The sequence below is a fragment of the Pseudophryne corroboree genome, chromosome 5 (assembly GCF_028390025.1).
Source record: "Pseudophryne corroboree isolate aPseCor3 chromosome 5, aPseCor3.hap2, whole genome shotgun sequence".
NCBI classification, from domain to species: Eukaryota; Metazoa; Chordata; class Amphibia; order Anura; family Myobatrachidae; genus Pseudophryne; species Pseudophryne corroboree.
In genome coordinates this window covers 843,046,999-843,066,186 of record NC_086448.1, presented here as the reverse complement: position 1 = coordinate 843,066,186, position 19,188 = coordinate 843,046,999, and the positions used below count along the sequence as shown (strand labels likewise).

Sequence of the window (19,188 nt, the reverse complement as noted above, 5' to 3'; positions counted from 1 at the left end):
CTTAATGCTGCCCTCACACGTGCGGAAGCCGCAGAACCCAGAATGGCTTCATAAATAGACCCCGAAACCTTTGTGGCAGGCGCTCATCCAGGCGCAGCGGCTCCACAGCTGCATTTGCGCCCCTGGGCTGGCGTTTTGTGCTTCCCCTCCAGTGATTTGAGGTCATGCTCTCAGACCTTTGGGCCAGTCAAGGGGCGAGACATGTGCCCGGCCGGGGTGAGAGGCAGGACTCAGGAAATGTGGGCCCTGAGTCAGGGTGAGTCACGTCTCATCCAAGCTCTGCAGATTCTCCGAGAGCACTTCAGTGAGAGGAGGGGAGGGCGAGCAGCGTGTGCTGGGCGAGGCGCGGACTCAGCAGCTGCAGAGTTTCCCTCTGACTCCTGGATCACATTTCTCACCAGCCCTCCGACTTTCCACACAGTCAGCACCGAGCATCGTCCCAGCGTTTATCCAGGCTGCGCAGCCACAGGTGAGTGCGGGAGAGCGGGATAAGGCGATGGGCCGGGGGGCATAGGAGATCCCTCAGAATGTTATTATTTACTTATATAGCACCAGCATATTCCGTTGTGTAGTACAATAACCATTTCCTGGCCAAATTCTTCTCACAGTTACCAGAGTTGTCTCTTAGGGTCAGCGCTATACTACACTGCCTCTGTATTCCTGCTCTTGTATATATCCCAGGGTATGTGAGGGGGCAACTGTTATACCGCGAGAGGTGTGGAGCGGGGTATATGTGTCCCCCACATCTGTGCTATATATCGTACTTACAGGGTCTGTAACCACAGCTACATATAGTGATTTTGGGGTCTATTTACTAAGCCTTGGACAGAGATAAAATACCAGCCACCAGCTCCTGTCATTTTTCCTGACAGTTAGGAGCTAATTGGCTGGGACTTTATCTCCGCCCACTTTATCTCCGTCCAGGGCTTAGTAAATAAGACCCTTTATTCGGATGTGGGAGGATCATATGTAACTGGTGGTTGCACAAAGTATCTACCTGTGTCCTCCATGACTGGAGCACCCTGGAGCCTGGAGCACCCCAAGGCCTAAAGCACCTTGGAGCCTGGAGCACCCCAAGACCTAGAGCACCCTGGAGCACCCCGGAGCCTGGAGCACCCCGAAGCCTAAAGCACCATGGAGCCTGGAGTACCCCGGAGCACCCAGAGACCTAGAGCACCCTGGAGCACCCTGAGGCCTGGAGCACCCCAGAGCATGGAGCACCGCCGAGATCTAGAGCACCCGAGGCCTAGAGCACCCTGGAGCCTAAAACACCCCTAGGCCTGGAGCACCCAGGATCCTGGAGCACCCTGAGGCCTAGAGCACTCTGGAGCCTGAAGCACTCTGGGGCCTGAAGCACCTCGAGGCCTAGAGCACCCTGGAGCACCCCGAGGTCTAGAGCACCCTGGAGCCTGGAGCACCCAGAGGCCTGGAGCACCCCAGAGCCTGGAATACCCCGAGGTCTAGAGCACCCTGGAGCCTGGAGCACCCGAGGCCTAGAGCACCCTGGAGCACCCCGAGACCTAGAGCACTCTGGAACCTAGAGCACCCCAGAGCCTGGAGCACCCTGAGGCCTAGAGCACCCTGAAGCCTGGAGCACCCCAAGACCTAGAGCACTCTGGAACCTAGAGCAGCCCGAGGCCTGGAGCACTCCAGAGCCTGGGGCACCCTGAGGCCTAGAGCACCCTGGAGCACCCCGGAGCCTGGAGCACCACGAGACCTTGAGCACCCCGAGGCTTGCAGCACCCCGGAGTCTGGAGCACCCCAAGACCTAGGGCACCCTGGAGCCTGGAGCACCCGAGGCCTGGAGCACCCCGGAGCCTGGCGCACCCCGAGGCCTGAAGCACCCCGAGACCTAGGGCACACTGGAACCTGGAGCACTCGAGGCCTGGAGCACCCCAGAGCCTTGAGCATCTCGAGGCCTAGAGCACCCTTGAGCCTGGAGCACCCCGAGGCCTGGAGCACCCTGAGGCCTGGAGCACCTCGAGGCCTAGAGCACCCTGGAGCCTGGAGCACCCGGAGGCTTGGAGCAATCCCGGAGCCAGGGGCACCCCGAGACCTAGGGCACCCTGGAGCACTCGAGGCCTGGAGCACCCCGGAGCCTGGCGCACCCTGAGGCCTGGAGCACCCCGAGACCTAGGTCACACTGGAACCTGGAGCACTCGAGGCCTGGAGCACCCCGGAGCCTGGCGCACCCTGAGGCCTGGAGCACCCCGAGACCTAGGTCACACTGGAACCTGGAGCACTCGAGGCCTGGAGCACCCCGGAGCCTGGTGCACCCTGAGGCCTGGAGCACCCCAGAGCCTGGAGCACCCTGGAGCCTGGAGCACCCCGAGGCCTGTAGCACCCTGAGGCCTGGAGCACCTCGAAGCCTAGAGACCCCGAGGCCTAGAGCACCCTGGAACACCCAGAGGCCTGGAGCACCCCGGAGCCTAGAGCACTCGAGGCCTAGCGCACCCTGGAGCCTGGAGCACCCCGGGGCCTAGTGCACCCTAGAGCCTGGAGCACCCTGGAACCTGGAGCACCCCGAGGCCTGGAGCACACAGGTCAAGCGCTAGGGTGGCACAGTGTACTTGCACTGTATAAATCTCATCCAGGCATTTCCTATTTTTACCATATTTCATCCAGTGTCTATGCTGGCGTCTTATACAGGGCACATACTGTGCAGAGTCTCCAGTCAGCACATTCCTGCCTCCCCCTAACCGAGCTCACAGGTTCATTCCAGGTTCTGTGCCCAAATACAGCACCACATGCAGCGTGAGACCACAGAGGAGAGCGCGTCCTGTGTCCCCGGAGCTGCTTCGCTGTACGGTGAGACCACAGAGGAGAGCGCGTCCTGTGTCCCCGGAGCTGCTTCGCTGTACGGTGAGACCACAGAGGAGAGCGCGTCCTGTGTCCCCGGAGCTGCTTCGCTGTACGGTGAGACCACAGAGGAGAGCGCGTCCTGTGTCCCCGGAGCTGCTTCGCCTTACGGTGAGACCACAGAGGAGAGCGCGTCCTGTGTCCCCGGAGCTGCTTCGCTGTACGGTGAGACCACAGAGGAGAGCGCGTCCTGTGTCCCCGGAGCTGCTTCGCTGTACGGTGTAACATACATGTTAGTGTCTGGTGCATACGCTGCTGTTCTGTTCGACTCGCCTGGTGAGGTATAATACCTGGAAATGACTTTCCTATCAGCCATTTTTACGTCTCATCTTCTAAATAATTGTGTTTTGTCACTGAGAGTAACCTCAGGTTCTCTGGCTGTTGAAGAACTACAAGTCCCAGTAATCCCTGCCAGCATGCAGATGGATTGCGCTTACACTGGGTATTTTTAAGATGGTTACACACTTGTCCAGTCCTCGGGAGAACTGACTCCAGATCAGACTGCTTATACAATCCCACTGCCGACATCCAGTCCTCACTACGCACTGCTCCAGTTATTCTGCCGACATCCAGACCTCGCTACACACTGCTACAGTCATTCTGCCGACATCCAGTCCTCGCTACACACTGCTACAGTCATTCTGCCGACATCCAGTCCTCGCCACACACTGGTCCAGTCATTCTGCCGACATCCAGTCCTCGCTACACACTGGTCCAGTCATTCTGCCGACATCCAGTCCTCGCTACGCACTGCTCCAGTTATTCTGCCCACATCCAGTCCTCGCTACACACTGCTCCAGTCATTCTGCCGACATCCAGTCCTCGCTACACACTGCTACAGTCATTCTGCCGACATCCAGTCCTCGCTACACACTGGTCCAGTCATTCTGATGACATCCAGTCCTCGCTACACACTGGTCCAGTCATTCTGCCGACATCCAGTCCTAGCTACACACTGCTCCAGTCATTCTGCCGACATCCGTCCACGCTACACACTGCTCCAGTCATTCTGCTGACACCCAGTTCTTCGCTACACACTGCTCCAGTCATTCTGCCGACATCCAGTCCTCGCTACACACTGCTCCAGTCATTCTGCCGACATCCAGTCCTCGCTACACACTGCTCCAGTTATTCTGCCGACATCCAGTCCTCGCTACACACTGCTCCAGTCAGTCTGCCGACATCCAGTCCTCGCTACACACTGCTCCAGTTATTCTGCCGACATCCAGTTCTCGCTACACACTGTTCCAGTCATTCTGCCGACATCCAGTCCTCCCTACACACTGCTCCAGTTATTCTGACCACATCCAGTCCTCGCTACACACTGCTCCAGTCATTCTGCCGACATCCAATCCTCGCTACACACTGCTTCATTTATTCTGCCGACATCCTGTCCTCGCTACACACTGCTCCAGTCATTCTGTCGACATCCAGTCCTCGCTACACACTGCTACAGTCATTCTGCCGACATCCAGTCCTCGCTACACACCGCTCCAGTTATTCTGCCGACATCCAGTCCTCGCTACACACCGCTCCAGTCATTCTGCCGACATCCAGTTCTCGCTACACACTGCTCCAGTTATTCTGCCGACATCCAGTCCTCGCTACACTGCTCCAGTCATTCTGCCGACATCCAGTCCTCGCTACACACTGCTCCAGTCATTCTGCCGACATCCAGTCCTTGCTACACACTGCTCCAGTCATTCTGCCGACATCCAGTCCTCCCTACACACTGCTCCAGTTATTCTGCCGACATCCAGTCCTCGCTACACACTGCTCCAGTTATTCTGCCGACATCCAGTCCTCGCTACACTGCTCCAGTCATTCTGCCGACATCCAGTCCTCGCTACACACTGCTCCAGTCATTCTGCCGACATCCAGTCCTTGCTACACACTGCTCCAGTTATTCTGCCCACATCCAGTCCTCGCTACACACTGCTCCAGTCATTCTGCCGACATCCAGTCCTCGCTACACACTGCTCCAGTCATTCTGCCGACATCCATTCCTCGCTACACACTGCTCCAGTCATTCTGCCGACATCCAGTCCTCGCTACACACTGCTCCAGTTATTCTGCCAACGTCCAGTCCTCGCTACACACTGCTCCAGTCATTCTGCCGACATCCATTCCTCGCTACACACTGCTCCAGTCATTCTGCCGACATCCAGTCCTCGCAACACACTGCTCCAGTTATTCTGCCAACATCCAGTCCTCGCTACACACTGCTCCAGTCATTCTGCCGACATCCAGTCCTCGCTACACACTGCTCCAGTTATTCTGCCAACATCCAGTCCTCGCTACACACTGCTCCAGTTATTCTGCCGACATCCAGTCCTCGCTACACACTGCTCCAGTCATTCTGCCGACATCCATTCCTCGCTACACACTGCTCCAGTCATTCTGCCGACATCCAGTCCTCGCAACACACTGCTCCAGTTATTCTGCCAACATCCAGTCCTCGCTACACACTGCTCCAGTCATTCTGCCGACATCCAGTCCTCGCTACACACTGCTCCAGTTATTCTGCCGACATCCAGTCCTCGCTACACACTGCTCCAGTCATTCTGCCGACATCCAGTCCTCGCTACACACTGCTCCAGTTATTCTAACGACATCCAGTCCTCGCTACACACTGCTCCAGTCATTCTGCCGACATCCAGTCCTCGCTACACACTGCTCCAGTTATTCTGCCGACATCCAGTCCTCGCTACACACTGCTCCAGTCATTCTGCCGACATCCAGTCCTCGCTACACACTGCTCCAGTTATTCTGCCGACATCCAGTCCTCGCTACATACTGCTCCAGTTATTCTGCCGACATCCAGTCCTTGCTACACACTGCTCCAGTTATTCTGCCGACATCCAGTCCTCGCTACACACTGCTCCAGTCATTCTGCCGACATCCAGTCCTCGCTACACACTGCTCCAGTCATTCTGCCGACATCCAGTCCTCGCTACACACTGCTCCAGTCATTCTGCCGACATCCAGTCCTCGCTACACACTGCTCCAGTCATTCTGCCGACATCCAGTCCTCGCTACACACTGCTCCAGTTATTCTGCCGACATCCAGTCCTCGCTACACACTGCTCCAGTCATTCTGCCGACATCCAGTCCTCGCTACACACTGCTCCAGTTATTCTGCCGACATCCAGTCCTCGCTACACACTGCTCCAGTTATTCTGCCGACATCCAGTCCTCGCTACACACTGCTCCAGTCATTCTGCCGACATCCAGTCCTCGCTACACACTGCTCCAGTTATTCTGCCGACATCCAGTCCTCGCTACACACTGCTCCAGTCATTCTGCCGACATCCAGTCCTCGCTACACACTGCTCCAGTTATTCTGCCGACATCCAGTCCTCGCTACACACTGCTCCAGTTATTCTGCCGACATCCAGTCCTCGCTACACACTGCTCCAGTTATTCTGCCGACCACTGATCTGCTGCAAACATAAATTTGGCTGTGGGGGAAAGGGGATTTATCAGTGGTAATGCGGTGGGGGAACACCATAGTAGGGGGCACTCAGTGTGGGGGGTCCCCCTGGAATCACATTAGCAAGCCCCAAGCTGGTCAGCGCACGGCTGGAGTTCTTTGGAAAGTGTTGTCCCCCAAAAAATAAAATGTTGTCTCCCGCTACCGATTGACAACCAGCCATGGGCTGAAAGCCGACATCTGTGTCCTGAATCCCTGGTGGCGGTAGGTGCGTGGGTTCATGATACATTACATGGCTCTTTACAGTCTACAGGTCCCAGCAGGTCAGCCCTGCCATGCTGGCACTTGGAGAACCACAAGTGCCAGCATGCCCGCACATAAAGTGCCAGCTGGCACCTGTAAAGAAAATATTAAGATAAAGACAAGACACATATGCGGTGAGATGTAATAAGAGTCTGAGATCACAGAGGTGGGGGATGCAGCAAAACTATGTGTAAGTGATTGTCTGGCATCCCGCACCTCCCCCGATCTCAGACGCCATTACATCCCAGCGCTAATGGTGAAATCATTTATTGTATGGCACATTCACATGGGGGCGGCGGCCTGTAAGTACCTTTATAGGGGATAGACAGGCAGAGCGCTGGGTCCCGTGCTGCGTCAGGTCAGTGACACACAGCGGCAGCTGCTGATCCCCGGAAGGCGGCGCCCTGGGCAAAAGTCCTGCTTGCCCGTGGCAAGATCCGCTATTGGTGGTGTGTGCTGTAGCCCAGGGGCAGGAGCCGCCACTGATACTGACACATATACGACACCGGCCCTCTCCGTGCAATGTGTGGTGTGTGCTGCAGCCCAGGGGCAGGAGCCGCCACTGATACTGACACATATACACCGGCCCTCTCCGTGCAATGTGTGGTGTGTGCTGCAGCCCAGGGGCAGGAGCCGCCACTGATACTGACACATATACACCGGCCCTCTCCGTGCAATGTGTGGTGTGTGCTGCAGCCCAGGGGCAGGAGCCGCCACTGATACTGACACATATACGACACCGGCCCTCTCCGTGCAATGTGTGGTGTGTGCTGCAGCCCAGGGGCAGGAGCCGCCACTGATACTGACACATATACGACACCGGCCCTCTCCGTGCAATGTGTGGTGTGTGCTGCAGCCCAGGGGCAGGAGCCGCCACTAATACTGACACATATACGACACCGGCCCTCTCCGTGCAATGTGTGGTGTGTGCTGCAGCCCAGGGGCAGGAGCCGCCACTGATACTGACACATATACGACACCGGCCCTCTCCGTGCAATGTGTGGTGTGTGCTGCAGCCCAGGGGCAGGAGCCGCCACTGATACTGACACATATACGACACCGGCCCTCTCCGTGCAATGTGTGGTGTGTGCTGCAGCCCAGGGGCAGGAGCCGCCACTGATACTGACACATATACGACACCGGCCCTCTCCGTGCAATGTGTGGTGTGTGCTGCAGCCCAGGGGCAGGAGCCGCCACTGATACTGACACATATACACCGGTCCTCTCAGTGCAATGTGTGGTCTGTGCTGCAGCCCAGGGGCAGGAGCCGCCACTGATACTGACACATATACACCGGCCCTCTCCGTGCAATGTGTGGTGTGTGCTGCAGCCCAGAGGCAGGAGCCGCCACTGATACTGACACATATACACCGGCCCTCTCCGTGCAATGTGTGGTGTGTGCTGCAGCCCAGGGGCAGGAGCCACCACTGATACTGACACATATACACCGGCCCTCTCCGTGCAATGTGTGGTCTGTGCTGCAGCCCAGGGGCAGGAGCCGCCACTGATACTGACACATATACGACACCGGCCCTCTCCGTGCAATGTGTGGTGTGTGCTGCAGCCCAGGGGCAGGAGCCGCCACTGATACTGACACATATACGACACCGGCCCTCTCCGTGCAATGTGTGGTGTGTGCTGCAGCCCAGGGGCAGGAGCCGCCACTGATACTGACACATATACGACACCGGCCCTCTCCGTGCAATGTGTGGTGTGTGCTGCAGCCCAGGGGCAGGAGCCGCCACTAATACTGACACATATACGACACCGGCCCTCTCCGTGCAATGTGTGGTGTGTGCTGCAGCCCAGGGGCAGGAGCCGCCACTGATACTGACACATATACGACACCGGCCCTCTCCGTGCAATGTGTGGTGTGTGCTGCAGCCCAGGGGCAGGAGCCGCCACTGATACTGACACATATACGACACCGGCCCTCTCCGTGCAATGTGTGGTGTGTGCTGCAGCCCAGGGGCAGGAGCCGCCACTGATACTGACACATATACGACACCGGCCCTCTCCGTGCAATGTGTGGTGTGTGCTGCAGCCCAGGGGCAGGAGCCGCCACTGATACTGACACATATACACCGGTCCTCTCAGTGCAATGTGTGGTCTGTGCTGCAGCCCAGGGGCAGGAGCCGCCACTGATACTGACACATATACACCGGCCCTCTCCGTGCAATGTGTGGTGTGTGCTGCAGCCCAGGGGCAGGAGCCGCCACTGATACTGACACATATACGACACCGGCCCTCTCCGTGCAATGTGTGGTGTGTGCTGCAGCCCAGGGGCAGGAGCCGCCACTGATACTGACACATATACGACACCGGCCCTCTCCGTGCAATGTGTGGTGTGTGCTGCAGCCCAGGGGCAGGAGCCGCCACTGATACTGACACATATACACCGGTCCTCTCAGTGCAATGTGTGGTCTGTGCTGCAGCCCAGGGGCAGGAGCCGCCACTGATACTGACACATATACACCGGCCCTCTCCGTGCAATGTGTGGTGTGTGCTGCATCCCAGGGGCAGGAGCCGCCACTGATACTGACACATATACACCGGCCCTCTCAGTGCAATGTGTGGTGTGTGCTGCAGCCCAGGGGCAGGAGCCGCCACTGATACTGACACATATACACCGGCCCTCTCAGTGCAATGTGTGGTGTGTGCTGCAGCCCAGGGGCAGGAGCCGCCACTGATACACATATACACCGGCCCTCTCCGTACAATGGCCCTCATTCCGAGTTGTTCGCTCGCAAGCTGCTTTTAGCAGCATTGCACACGCTAAGCCGCCGCCTACTGGGAGTGAATCTTAGCATAGTAAAATTGCGAACAAAAGATTAGCAAAATTGCGAATAGACACTTCTTAGCAGTTTCTGAGTAGCTCCAGACTTACTCGGCATCTGCGATCAGTTCAGTGCTTGTCGTTCCTGGTTTGACGTCACAAACACACCCAGCGTTCGCCCAGACACTCCTCCGTTTCTCCAGCTACTCCCGCGTTTTTCCCAGAAACTGTAGCGTTTTTTCACACACACCCATAAAACGGCCTGTTCCCGCCCAGAAACACCCACTTCCTGTCAATCACATTACAATCACCAGAACGAAGAAAATACCTCGTAATGCTGTGAGTAAAATACCTAACTGCATAGCAAATTTACTTGGCGCAGTCGCACTGCGGACATTGCGCATGCGCATTAGCGACTAATCGCTACGTTGCGAGAAAAAAATACAGAGCGAACAACTCGGAATGACCACCAATGTGTGGTATGTGCTGCAGCCAAAGGGCAGGAGCCGCCACTGATGCTGACACATATACACACATATACAGATGTGGACACATTTGTTGGCACCTTCCATGAAAAAGAAGAACCCATGTTGTTCTCTGAAAGTAACAAGGATGGCCTCCAGCATTATGTATTCCATACGGAATAGAAAGAAATCAGACTTTGCATTAGACTTTTGATTCAACAGAATATTTAAAACAACAACACGTATGAAGATGACCTGGCCACACGTGATGGGACCTGTAACCTAATATTGTGTTGCACAACCTGTAGAGGCAATCAGTGCAGTCCAGCGATTTCTGTAGCTCTCAGTGAGACCCCCGCACCTGTCACCAGGCAGTCTGCCCCAGTCTCAAACACAGAGAAAAGTTTCCCCAGCACACCAAGTGGCATCAGCAACGAGACTTGAGCACTACAGGGTAATAGAGATTCAGAGATAATAGTTGTATACTTTGGCAAAGTTATGGCTAAGCCACCAGGCCACATCATGGCTTCTGTGTTCTGGCGGTCCCTTATGCTACATGATTACTAAATTGATTGTGCATCTACCATTTTATATTGCTGTTCTGGGAGGCATAGATGGGACCAGCATCTGGGGGGCATGCTGATCCTTGTAGTGCCATTTGGAGGATCTAGAAGTGACTCCAGATGAATTGGCTCTCAATTTAGATGTATTTATGTATGTATATATTTATTATCATGTAGCATAACAATAAGTAAAACTATGACCCAGAGTGGGTGCTATTATCATGTAGTGTTAGGGACCACCTGTGTCAGAGAATCCTTTCCAAGGCCTGGTGGCTTAATCATATATTTGCAAATATATGCAACTAAGACCTTAAGGGGTAAATTTACTAAGATGGGAGTTCTATTTAAGATGGGATGTTGCCCATAGCAACCAATCATATTCTACTTCTCATTTATCTAGCACCTTCTAGAAGATAATACCTGGAATCTGATTGGTTGCTATAGGCAACATCCCATTCTAAATAGAACTCCCATTTTAATAAATTTACCCCTTAATCTCTATTATCATGGAGTGTTCATATGTTATTTCTGTTACTTTTTGGTGTGCTGGGGGAAACTTTTCTCTTTTTTTCTTGTTTAGAATAATCCCTCCCTTTCATGCACCGGAGAAGTATTACTAAACTGATTGAGCAGCTGCCATTTTATATTGCAGTCTGCCCCACTCTTCCTGAGCAAACTGCCCCAGCTGTCTCAGGTGCTTTCCCCAGGCTGCATGTCTCAGCCCTTTGCATAAATGTTCCATAGGACTCAGATCAGGTCTCACAGAGGCCACCACAAGACAATCCAATCTTCTGTTCTTACCCATTCTTGGGTGCACTTACCTGTGTGTGTTGGGCCATTATCCTGGTGGAGGACCCATCAGCTGCCACTGACACAGAGCTTCTCTGACACTGGGCACTATGTATCTCTCCAGAATGTTGTGCTAGTCCTGAGTAGAGATGTGCGCCGGGCCATTTTTGCCAGATTTGGATTTGGATTTTTTGAAAAATGTACAAAAAAGCTAAAATCACTTAATCTTGGCCTGTTTGTGTCCCTACAGTATTATTAACCTCAATAGCATTAATGTCCAGTCATTTCCACTCAAATTTTGACCACCTCACAATATTGTTTTCACCAATATTGGCCAAAGGCTTACTGGCTAAAGTGTGGTATACAGTGTGGGTTTGGATACAGTGCGGGTCAGATACACTGCGGGATACAGGACGGGTTGGATACAGTGCGGGATACAGGACAGGTTGGATACAGTGCGGGATACAGGACGGGTTGGATACAGTGCGGGATACAGGACAGGTTGGATACAGTGCGGGATACAGGACGGGTTGGATACAGTGCGGGATACAGGACAGGTTGGATACAGTGCAGGATACAGGACGTGTTGGATACAGTGCTGGATACAGGACAGGTTGTATACAGTGCGGGATACAGGACGGGTTGGATACAGTGCGGGATACAGGACGTGTTGGATACAGTGCTGGATACAGGACAGGTTGGATACAATGCGGGATACAGGACAGGTTGGATACAGGACAGGTTGGATACAGTGCGGGATACAGGACAGGTTGGATACAGTGCGGGATACAGGACAGGCTGGATACAGTGCGGGATACAGGACGGGTTGGATACAGTGCAGGATACAGGACGTGTTGGATACAGTGCGGGATACAGGACGGGTTGGATACAGTGCGGGATACAGGACGGGTTGGATACAGTGCGGGATACAGGACGGGTTGGATACAGTGCAGGATACAGGACAGGTTGGATACAGTGCGGGATACAGGACGGGTTGGATACAGTGCGGGATACAGGACAGGTTGGATACAGTGCGGGATACAGGACGGGTTGGATACAGTGTGGGATACAGGACGGGTTGGATACAGTGCGGGATACAGGACAGGTTGGATACAGTGCAGGATACAGGACGGGTTGGATACAGTGCGGGATACAGGACAGGTTGGATACAGTGCGGGATACAGGACGGGTTGGATACAGTGCGGAATACAGGACAGGTTGGATACAGTGCGGGATACAGGACAGGTTGGATACAGGACAGGTTGGATACAGTGCGGGATACAGGACGGGTTGGATACAGTGCGGGATACAGGACAGGTTGGATACAGTGCGGGATACAGGACAGGTTGGATACAGTGCGGGATACAGGACGGGTTGGATACAGTGCGTGATACAGGACGGGTTGGATACAGTGCGTGATACAGGACAGGTTGGATACAGTGCGGGTCAGATACAGTGCAGGATACAGGACAGGTTGGATACAGTGCGGGATACAGGACAGGTTGGATACAGTGCGGGATACAGGACAGGTTGGATACAGTGCGGGATACAGGACGGGTTGGATACAGTGCGGGATACAGGACAGGTTGGATACAGTGCGGGATACAGGACGGGTTGGATACAGTGCGGGATACAGGACGGGTTGGATACAGTGCGGGATACAGGACGGGTTGGATACAGTGCGGGATACAGGACAGGTTGGATACGGTGCGGGATACAGGACGGGTTGGATACGGTGCGGGATACAGGACAGGTTGGATACAGTGCGGAATACAGGACAGGTTGGATACAGTGCGGGATACAGGACGGGTTAGATACAGTGCGAGATACAGGACAGGTTAGATACAGTGCGGGATACAGGACAGGTTGGATACAGTGCGGGATACAGTACAGGTTGGATACAGTGCGGGATACAGGACAGGTTGGATACAGAGCGGGATACAGGACGGGTTGGATACAGTGCGGGATACAGGACGGGTTGGATACAGTGCGGGATACAGGACGGGTTGGATACAGTGCGGGATACAGGACGGGTTGGATACAGTGCGGAATACAGGACGGGTTGGATACAGTGCGGGATACAGGACGGGTTGGATACAGTGCGGGATACAGGACAGGTTGGATACAGTGCGGGATACAGGACAGGTTGAATACAGTGCAAGATACAGGACGGGTTGGATACAGTGCGGGATACAGGACAGGTTGGATACGGTGCGGGATACAGGACGGGTTGGATACGGTGCGGGATACAGGACAGGTTGGATACAGTGCGGAATACAGGACAGGTTGGATACAGTGCGGGATACAGGACGGGTTAGATACAGTGCGAGATACAGGACAGGTTAGATACAGTGCGGGATACAGGACAGGTTGGATACAGTGCGGGATACAGTACAGGTTGGATACAGTGCGGGATACAGGACAGGTTGGATACAGAGCGGGATACAGGACGGGTTGGATACAGTGCGGGATACAGGACGGGTTGGATACAGTGCGGGATACAGGACGGGTTGGATACAGTGCGGGATACAGGACGGGTTGGATACAGTGCGGAATACAGGACGGGTTGGATACAGTGCGGGATACAGGACGGGTTGGATACAGTGCGGGATACAGGACAGGTTGGATACAGTGCGGGATACAGGACAGGTTGAATACAGTGCAAGATACAGGACGGGTTGGATACAGTGCGGGATACAGGACAGGCTGGATACAGTGCGGGATACAGGACGGGTTGGATACAGTGTGGGATACAGGACGGGTTGGATACAGTGCGGGATACAGGACAGGTTGGATACAGTGCGGGATACAGTGTGGGATGGATACAATGCTGGTGAGAAACTGTGTGGGTTGGATACAGTGCAGGATACAGGACGGGTTGGATACAGTGCGGGATACAGGACAGGTTGGATACAGTGCGGGATACAGGACGGGTTGGATACAGTGCGGGATACAGGACGGGTTGGATACAGTGCGGAATACAGGACAGGTTGGATACAGTGCGGGATACAGGACAGGTTGGATACAGGACAGGTTGGATACAGTGCGGGATACAGGACGGGTTGAATACAGTGCGGGATACAGGACGGGTTGGATACAGTGCGGGATACAGGACAGGTTGGATACAGTGCGGGATACAGGACGGGTTGGATACAGTGCGGGATACAGGACAGGTTGGATACAGTGCGGGATACAGGACAGGTTGGATACAGTGCGGGATACAGGACGGGTTGGATACAGTGCGGGATACAGGACGGGTTGGATACAGTGCGTGATACAGGACGGGTTGGATACAGTGCGTGATACAGGACAGGTTGGATACAGTGCGGGTCAGATACAGTGCAGGATACAGGACAGGACAGGTTGGATACAGTGCAGGATACAGGACAGGTTGGATACAGTGCGGGATACAGGACAGGTTGGATACAGTGCGGGATACAGGACAGGTTGGATACAGTGCGGGATACAGGACGGGTTGGATACAGTGCGGGATACAGGACAGGTTGGATACAGTGCGGGATACAGGACGGGTTGGATACAGTGCGGGATACAGGACGGGTTGGATACAGTGCGGGATACAGGACGGGTTGGATACAGTGCGGGATACAGGACGGGTTGGATACAGTGCGGGATACAGGACGGGTTGGATACGGTGCGGGATACAGGACGGGTTGGATACGGTGCGGGATACAGGACAGGTTGGATACAGTGCGGAATACAGGACAGGTTGGATACAGTGCGGGATACAGGACGGGTTAGATACAGTGCGAGATACAGGACAGGTTAGATACAGTGCGGGATACAGGACAGGTTGGATACAGTGCGGGATACAGTACAGGTTGGATACAGTGCGGGATACAGGACAGGTTGGATACAGAGCGGGATACAGGACGGGTTGGATACAGTGCGGGATACAGGACGGGTTGGATACAGTGCGGGATACAGGACGGGTTGGATACAGTGCGGGATACAGGACGGGTTGGATACAGTGCGGGATACAGGACGGGTTGGATACAGTGCGGGATACAGGACGGGTTGGATACAGTGCGGGATACAGGACAGGTTGGATACAGTGCGGGATACAGGACAGGTTGAATACAGTGCAGGATACAGGACGGGTTGGATACAGTGCGGGATACAGGACAGGCTGGATACAGTGCGGGATACAGGACGGGTTGGATACAGTGCGGGATACAGGACAGGTTGGATACAGTGCGGGATACAGGACAGGTTGGATACAGTGCGGGATACAGGACAGGTTGGATACAGTGCGGGATACAGGACAGGTTGGATACAGTGCGGGATACAGGACAGGTTGGATACAGTGCGGGATACAGGACAGGTTGGATACAATGCGGGATACAGGACAGGTTGGATACAGTGCGGGATACAGGACAGGTTGGATACAGTGCGGGATACAGGACAGGTTGGATACAGTGCGGGATACAGGACAGGTTGGATACAGTGCGGGATACAGGACAGGTTGGATACAATGCGGGATACAGGACAGGTTGGATACAGTGCGGGATACAGGACAGGTTGGATACAGTGCGGGATACAGGACAGGTTGGATACAGTGCGGGATACAGGACGGGTTGGATACAGTGCGTGATACAGGACAGGTTGGATACAGTGCGGGATACAGGACAGGTTGGATACAGTGCGGGATACAGGACAGGTTGGATACAGTGCGGGATACAGCCCTGGCTAGGAGGCATGCCATCCTATTCTGAGTGGGTGCTTCTCATGTGCTAGACACGCCCCCAAAGAGGTGTGGCCGTGGCCCCAGGATGCTGTGGTCACACCCCCTCTAGGGGGGTCGAGGTGCCCAGAAGGTTGTTGTTCCAGGGCCCAAAATTTCTCTTGGCAGCCCTGGTTGTATACAGTATGGGTTGGATACCGGACAGGATGGATACAGTGCGGTATACAGTGTGGGTTGGATACAGTGCTGGTTGTATACAGTGCTGGTTGGATACTGTGCGGGTTGGATATAGTGTGGGATACATCACAGGTTGGATACAGTGCTGGTTGTATACAGTGCGGGTTGGCTACAGGACAGGTTGGATACAGTGCGGGATACAGGACGGGTTGGATACAGAGCGGGATACAGGACGGGTTGGATACAGTGCGGGATACAGGACGGGTTGGATACAGTGCGGGATACAGGACGGGTTGGATACAGTGCGGGATACAGGACGGGTTGGATACAGTGCGGGATACAGGACGGGTTGGATACAGTGCGGGATACAGGACGGGTTGGATACAGTGCGGGATACAGGACAGGTTGGATACAGTGCGGGATACAGGACAGGTTGAATACAGTGCAGGATACAGGACGGGTTGGATACAGTGCGGGATACAGGACAGGCTGGATACAGTGCGGGATACAGGACGGGTTGGATACAGTGCGGGATACAGGACAGGTTGGATACAGTGCGGGATACAGGACAGGTTGGATACAGTGCGGGATACAGGACAGGTTGGATACAGTGCGGGATACAGGACAGGTTGGATACAGTGCGGGATACAGGACAGGTTGGATACAGTGTGGGATACAGGACAGGTTGGATACAATGCGGGATACAGGACAGGTTGGATACAGTGCGGGATACAGGACAGGTTGGATACAGTGCGGGATACAGGACAGGTTGGATACAGTGCGGGATACAGGACAGGTTGGATACAGTGCGGGATACAGGACAGGTTGGATACAGTGTGGGATACAGGACAGGTTGGATACAGTGCGGGATACAGGACAGGTTGGATACAGTGCGGGATACAGCCCTGGCTAGGAGGCATGCCATCCTATTCTGAGTGGGTGCTTCTCATGTGCTAGACACGCCCCCAAAGAGGTGTGGCCGTGGCCCCAGGATGCTGTGGTCACACCCCCTCTAGGGGGGTCGAGGTGCCCAGAAGGTTGTTGTTCCAGGGCCCAAAATTTCTCTTGGCAGCCCTGGTTGTATACAGTATGGGTTGGATACCGGACAGGATGGATACAGTGCGGTATACAGTGTGGGTTGGATACAGTGCTGGTTGTATACAGTGCTGGTTGGATACTGTGCGGGTTGGATATAGTGTGGGATACATCACAGGTTGGATACAGTGCTGGTTGTATACAGTGCGGGTTGGCTACAGGACAGGTTGGATACAGTGCGGGATACAGGACAGGCTGGATACAGTGCGGGATACAGGACGGGTTGGATACAGTGCGGGATACAGGACAGGTTGGATACAGTGCGGGATACAGGACAGGTTGGATACAGTGCGGGATACAGGACAGGTTGGATACAGTGCGGGATACAGGACAGGTTGGATACAGTGCGGGATACAGGACAGGTTGGATACAGTGCGGGATACAGGACAGGTTGGATACAATGCGGGATACAGGACAGGTTGGATACAGTGCGGGATACAGAACAGGTTGGATACAGTGCGGGATACAGGACAGGTTGGATACAGTGCGGGATACAGGACAGGTTGGTTACAGTGCGGGATACAGGACAGGTTGGATACAATGCGGGATACAGGACAGGTTGGATACAGTGCGGGATACAGGACAGGTTGGATACAGTGCGGGATACAGGACAGGTTGGATACAGTGCGGGATACAGGACAGGTTGGATACAGTGCGGGATACAGGACGGGTTGGATACAGTGCGTGATACAGGACAGGTTGGATACAGTGCGGGATACAGGACTGGTTGGATACAGTGCGGGATACAGGACAGGTTGGATACAGTGCGGGATACAGCCCTGGCTAGGAGGCATGCCATCCTATTCTGAGTGGGTGCTTCTCATGTGCTAGACACGCCCCCAAAGAGGTGTGGCCGTGGCCCCAGGATGCTGTGGTCACACCCCCTCTAGGGGGGTCGAGGTGCCCAGAAGGTTGTTGTTCCAGGGCCCAAAATTTCTCTTGGCAGCCCTGGTTGTATACAGTATGGGTTGGATACCGGACAGGATGGATACAGTGCGGTATACAGTGTGGGTTGGATACAGTGCTGGTTGTATACAGTGCTGGTTGGATACTGTGCGGGTTGGATATAGTGTGGGATACATCACAGGTTGGATACAGTGCTGGTTGTATACAGTGCGGGTTGGCTACAGGACAGGTTGGATACAGTGCGGGATACAGGACGGGTTGGATACAGAGCGGGATACAGGACGGGTTGGATACAGTGCGGGATACAGGACGGGTTGGATACAGTGCGGGATACAGGACGGGTTGGATACAGTGCGGGATACAGGACGGGTTGGATACAGTGCGGGATACAGGACGGGTTGGATACAGTGCGGGATACAGGACGGGTTGGATACAGTGCGGGATACAGGACAGGTTGGATACAGTGCGGGATACAGGACAGGTTGAATACAGTGCAGGATACAGGACGGGTTGGATACAGTGCGGGATACAGGACAGGCTGGATACAGTGCGGGATACAGGACGGGTTGGATACAGTGCGGGATACAGGACAGGTTGGATACAGTGCGGGATACAGGACAGGTTGGATACAGTGCGGGATACAGGACAGGTTGGATACAGTGCGGGATACAGGACAGGTTGGATACAGTGCGGGATACAGGACAGGTTGGATACAGTGCGGGATACAGGACAGGTTGGATACAGTGCGGGATACAGGACAGGTTGGATACAGTGCGGGATACAGGACAGGTTGGATACAGTGCGGGATACAGGACAGGTTGGATACAGTGCGGGATACAGGACAGGTTGGATACAGTGCGGGATACAGGACAGGTTGGATACAGTGCGGGATACAGGACAGGTTGGATACAGTGCGGGATACAGGACAGGTTGGATACAGTGCGGGATACAGCCCTGGCTAGGAGGCATGCCATCCTATTCTGAGTGGGTGCTTCTCATGTGCTAGACACGCCCCCAAAGAGGTGTGGCCGTGGCCCCAGGATGCTGTGGTCACACCCCCTCTAGGGGGGTCGAGGTGCCCAGAAGGTTGTTGTTCCAGGGCCCAAAATTTCTCTTGGCAG

At 54.7% G+C, this 19,188-nt stretch overlaps 1 protein-coding gene across 1 annotated transcript in view; it reads left to right on the top strand.

Annotated features, from left to right (window-relative positions):
- Positions 1-286: 286 nt before the first annotated feature.
- LOC134928670 (uncharacterized) overlaps positions 287-19,188 on the top strand; it is a 115,072-nt gene continuing 96,170 nt past the window's right edge. The window contains exon 1 of the mRNA XM_063924647.1: positions 287-469. The gene's annotated coding sequence lies outside the window, so the exon portion shown is untranslated. The remainder of the gene's footprint in view (positions 470-19,188) is intronic.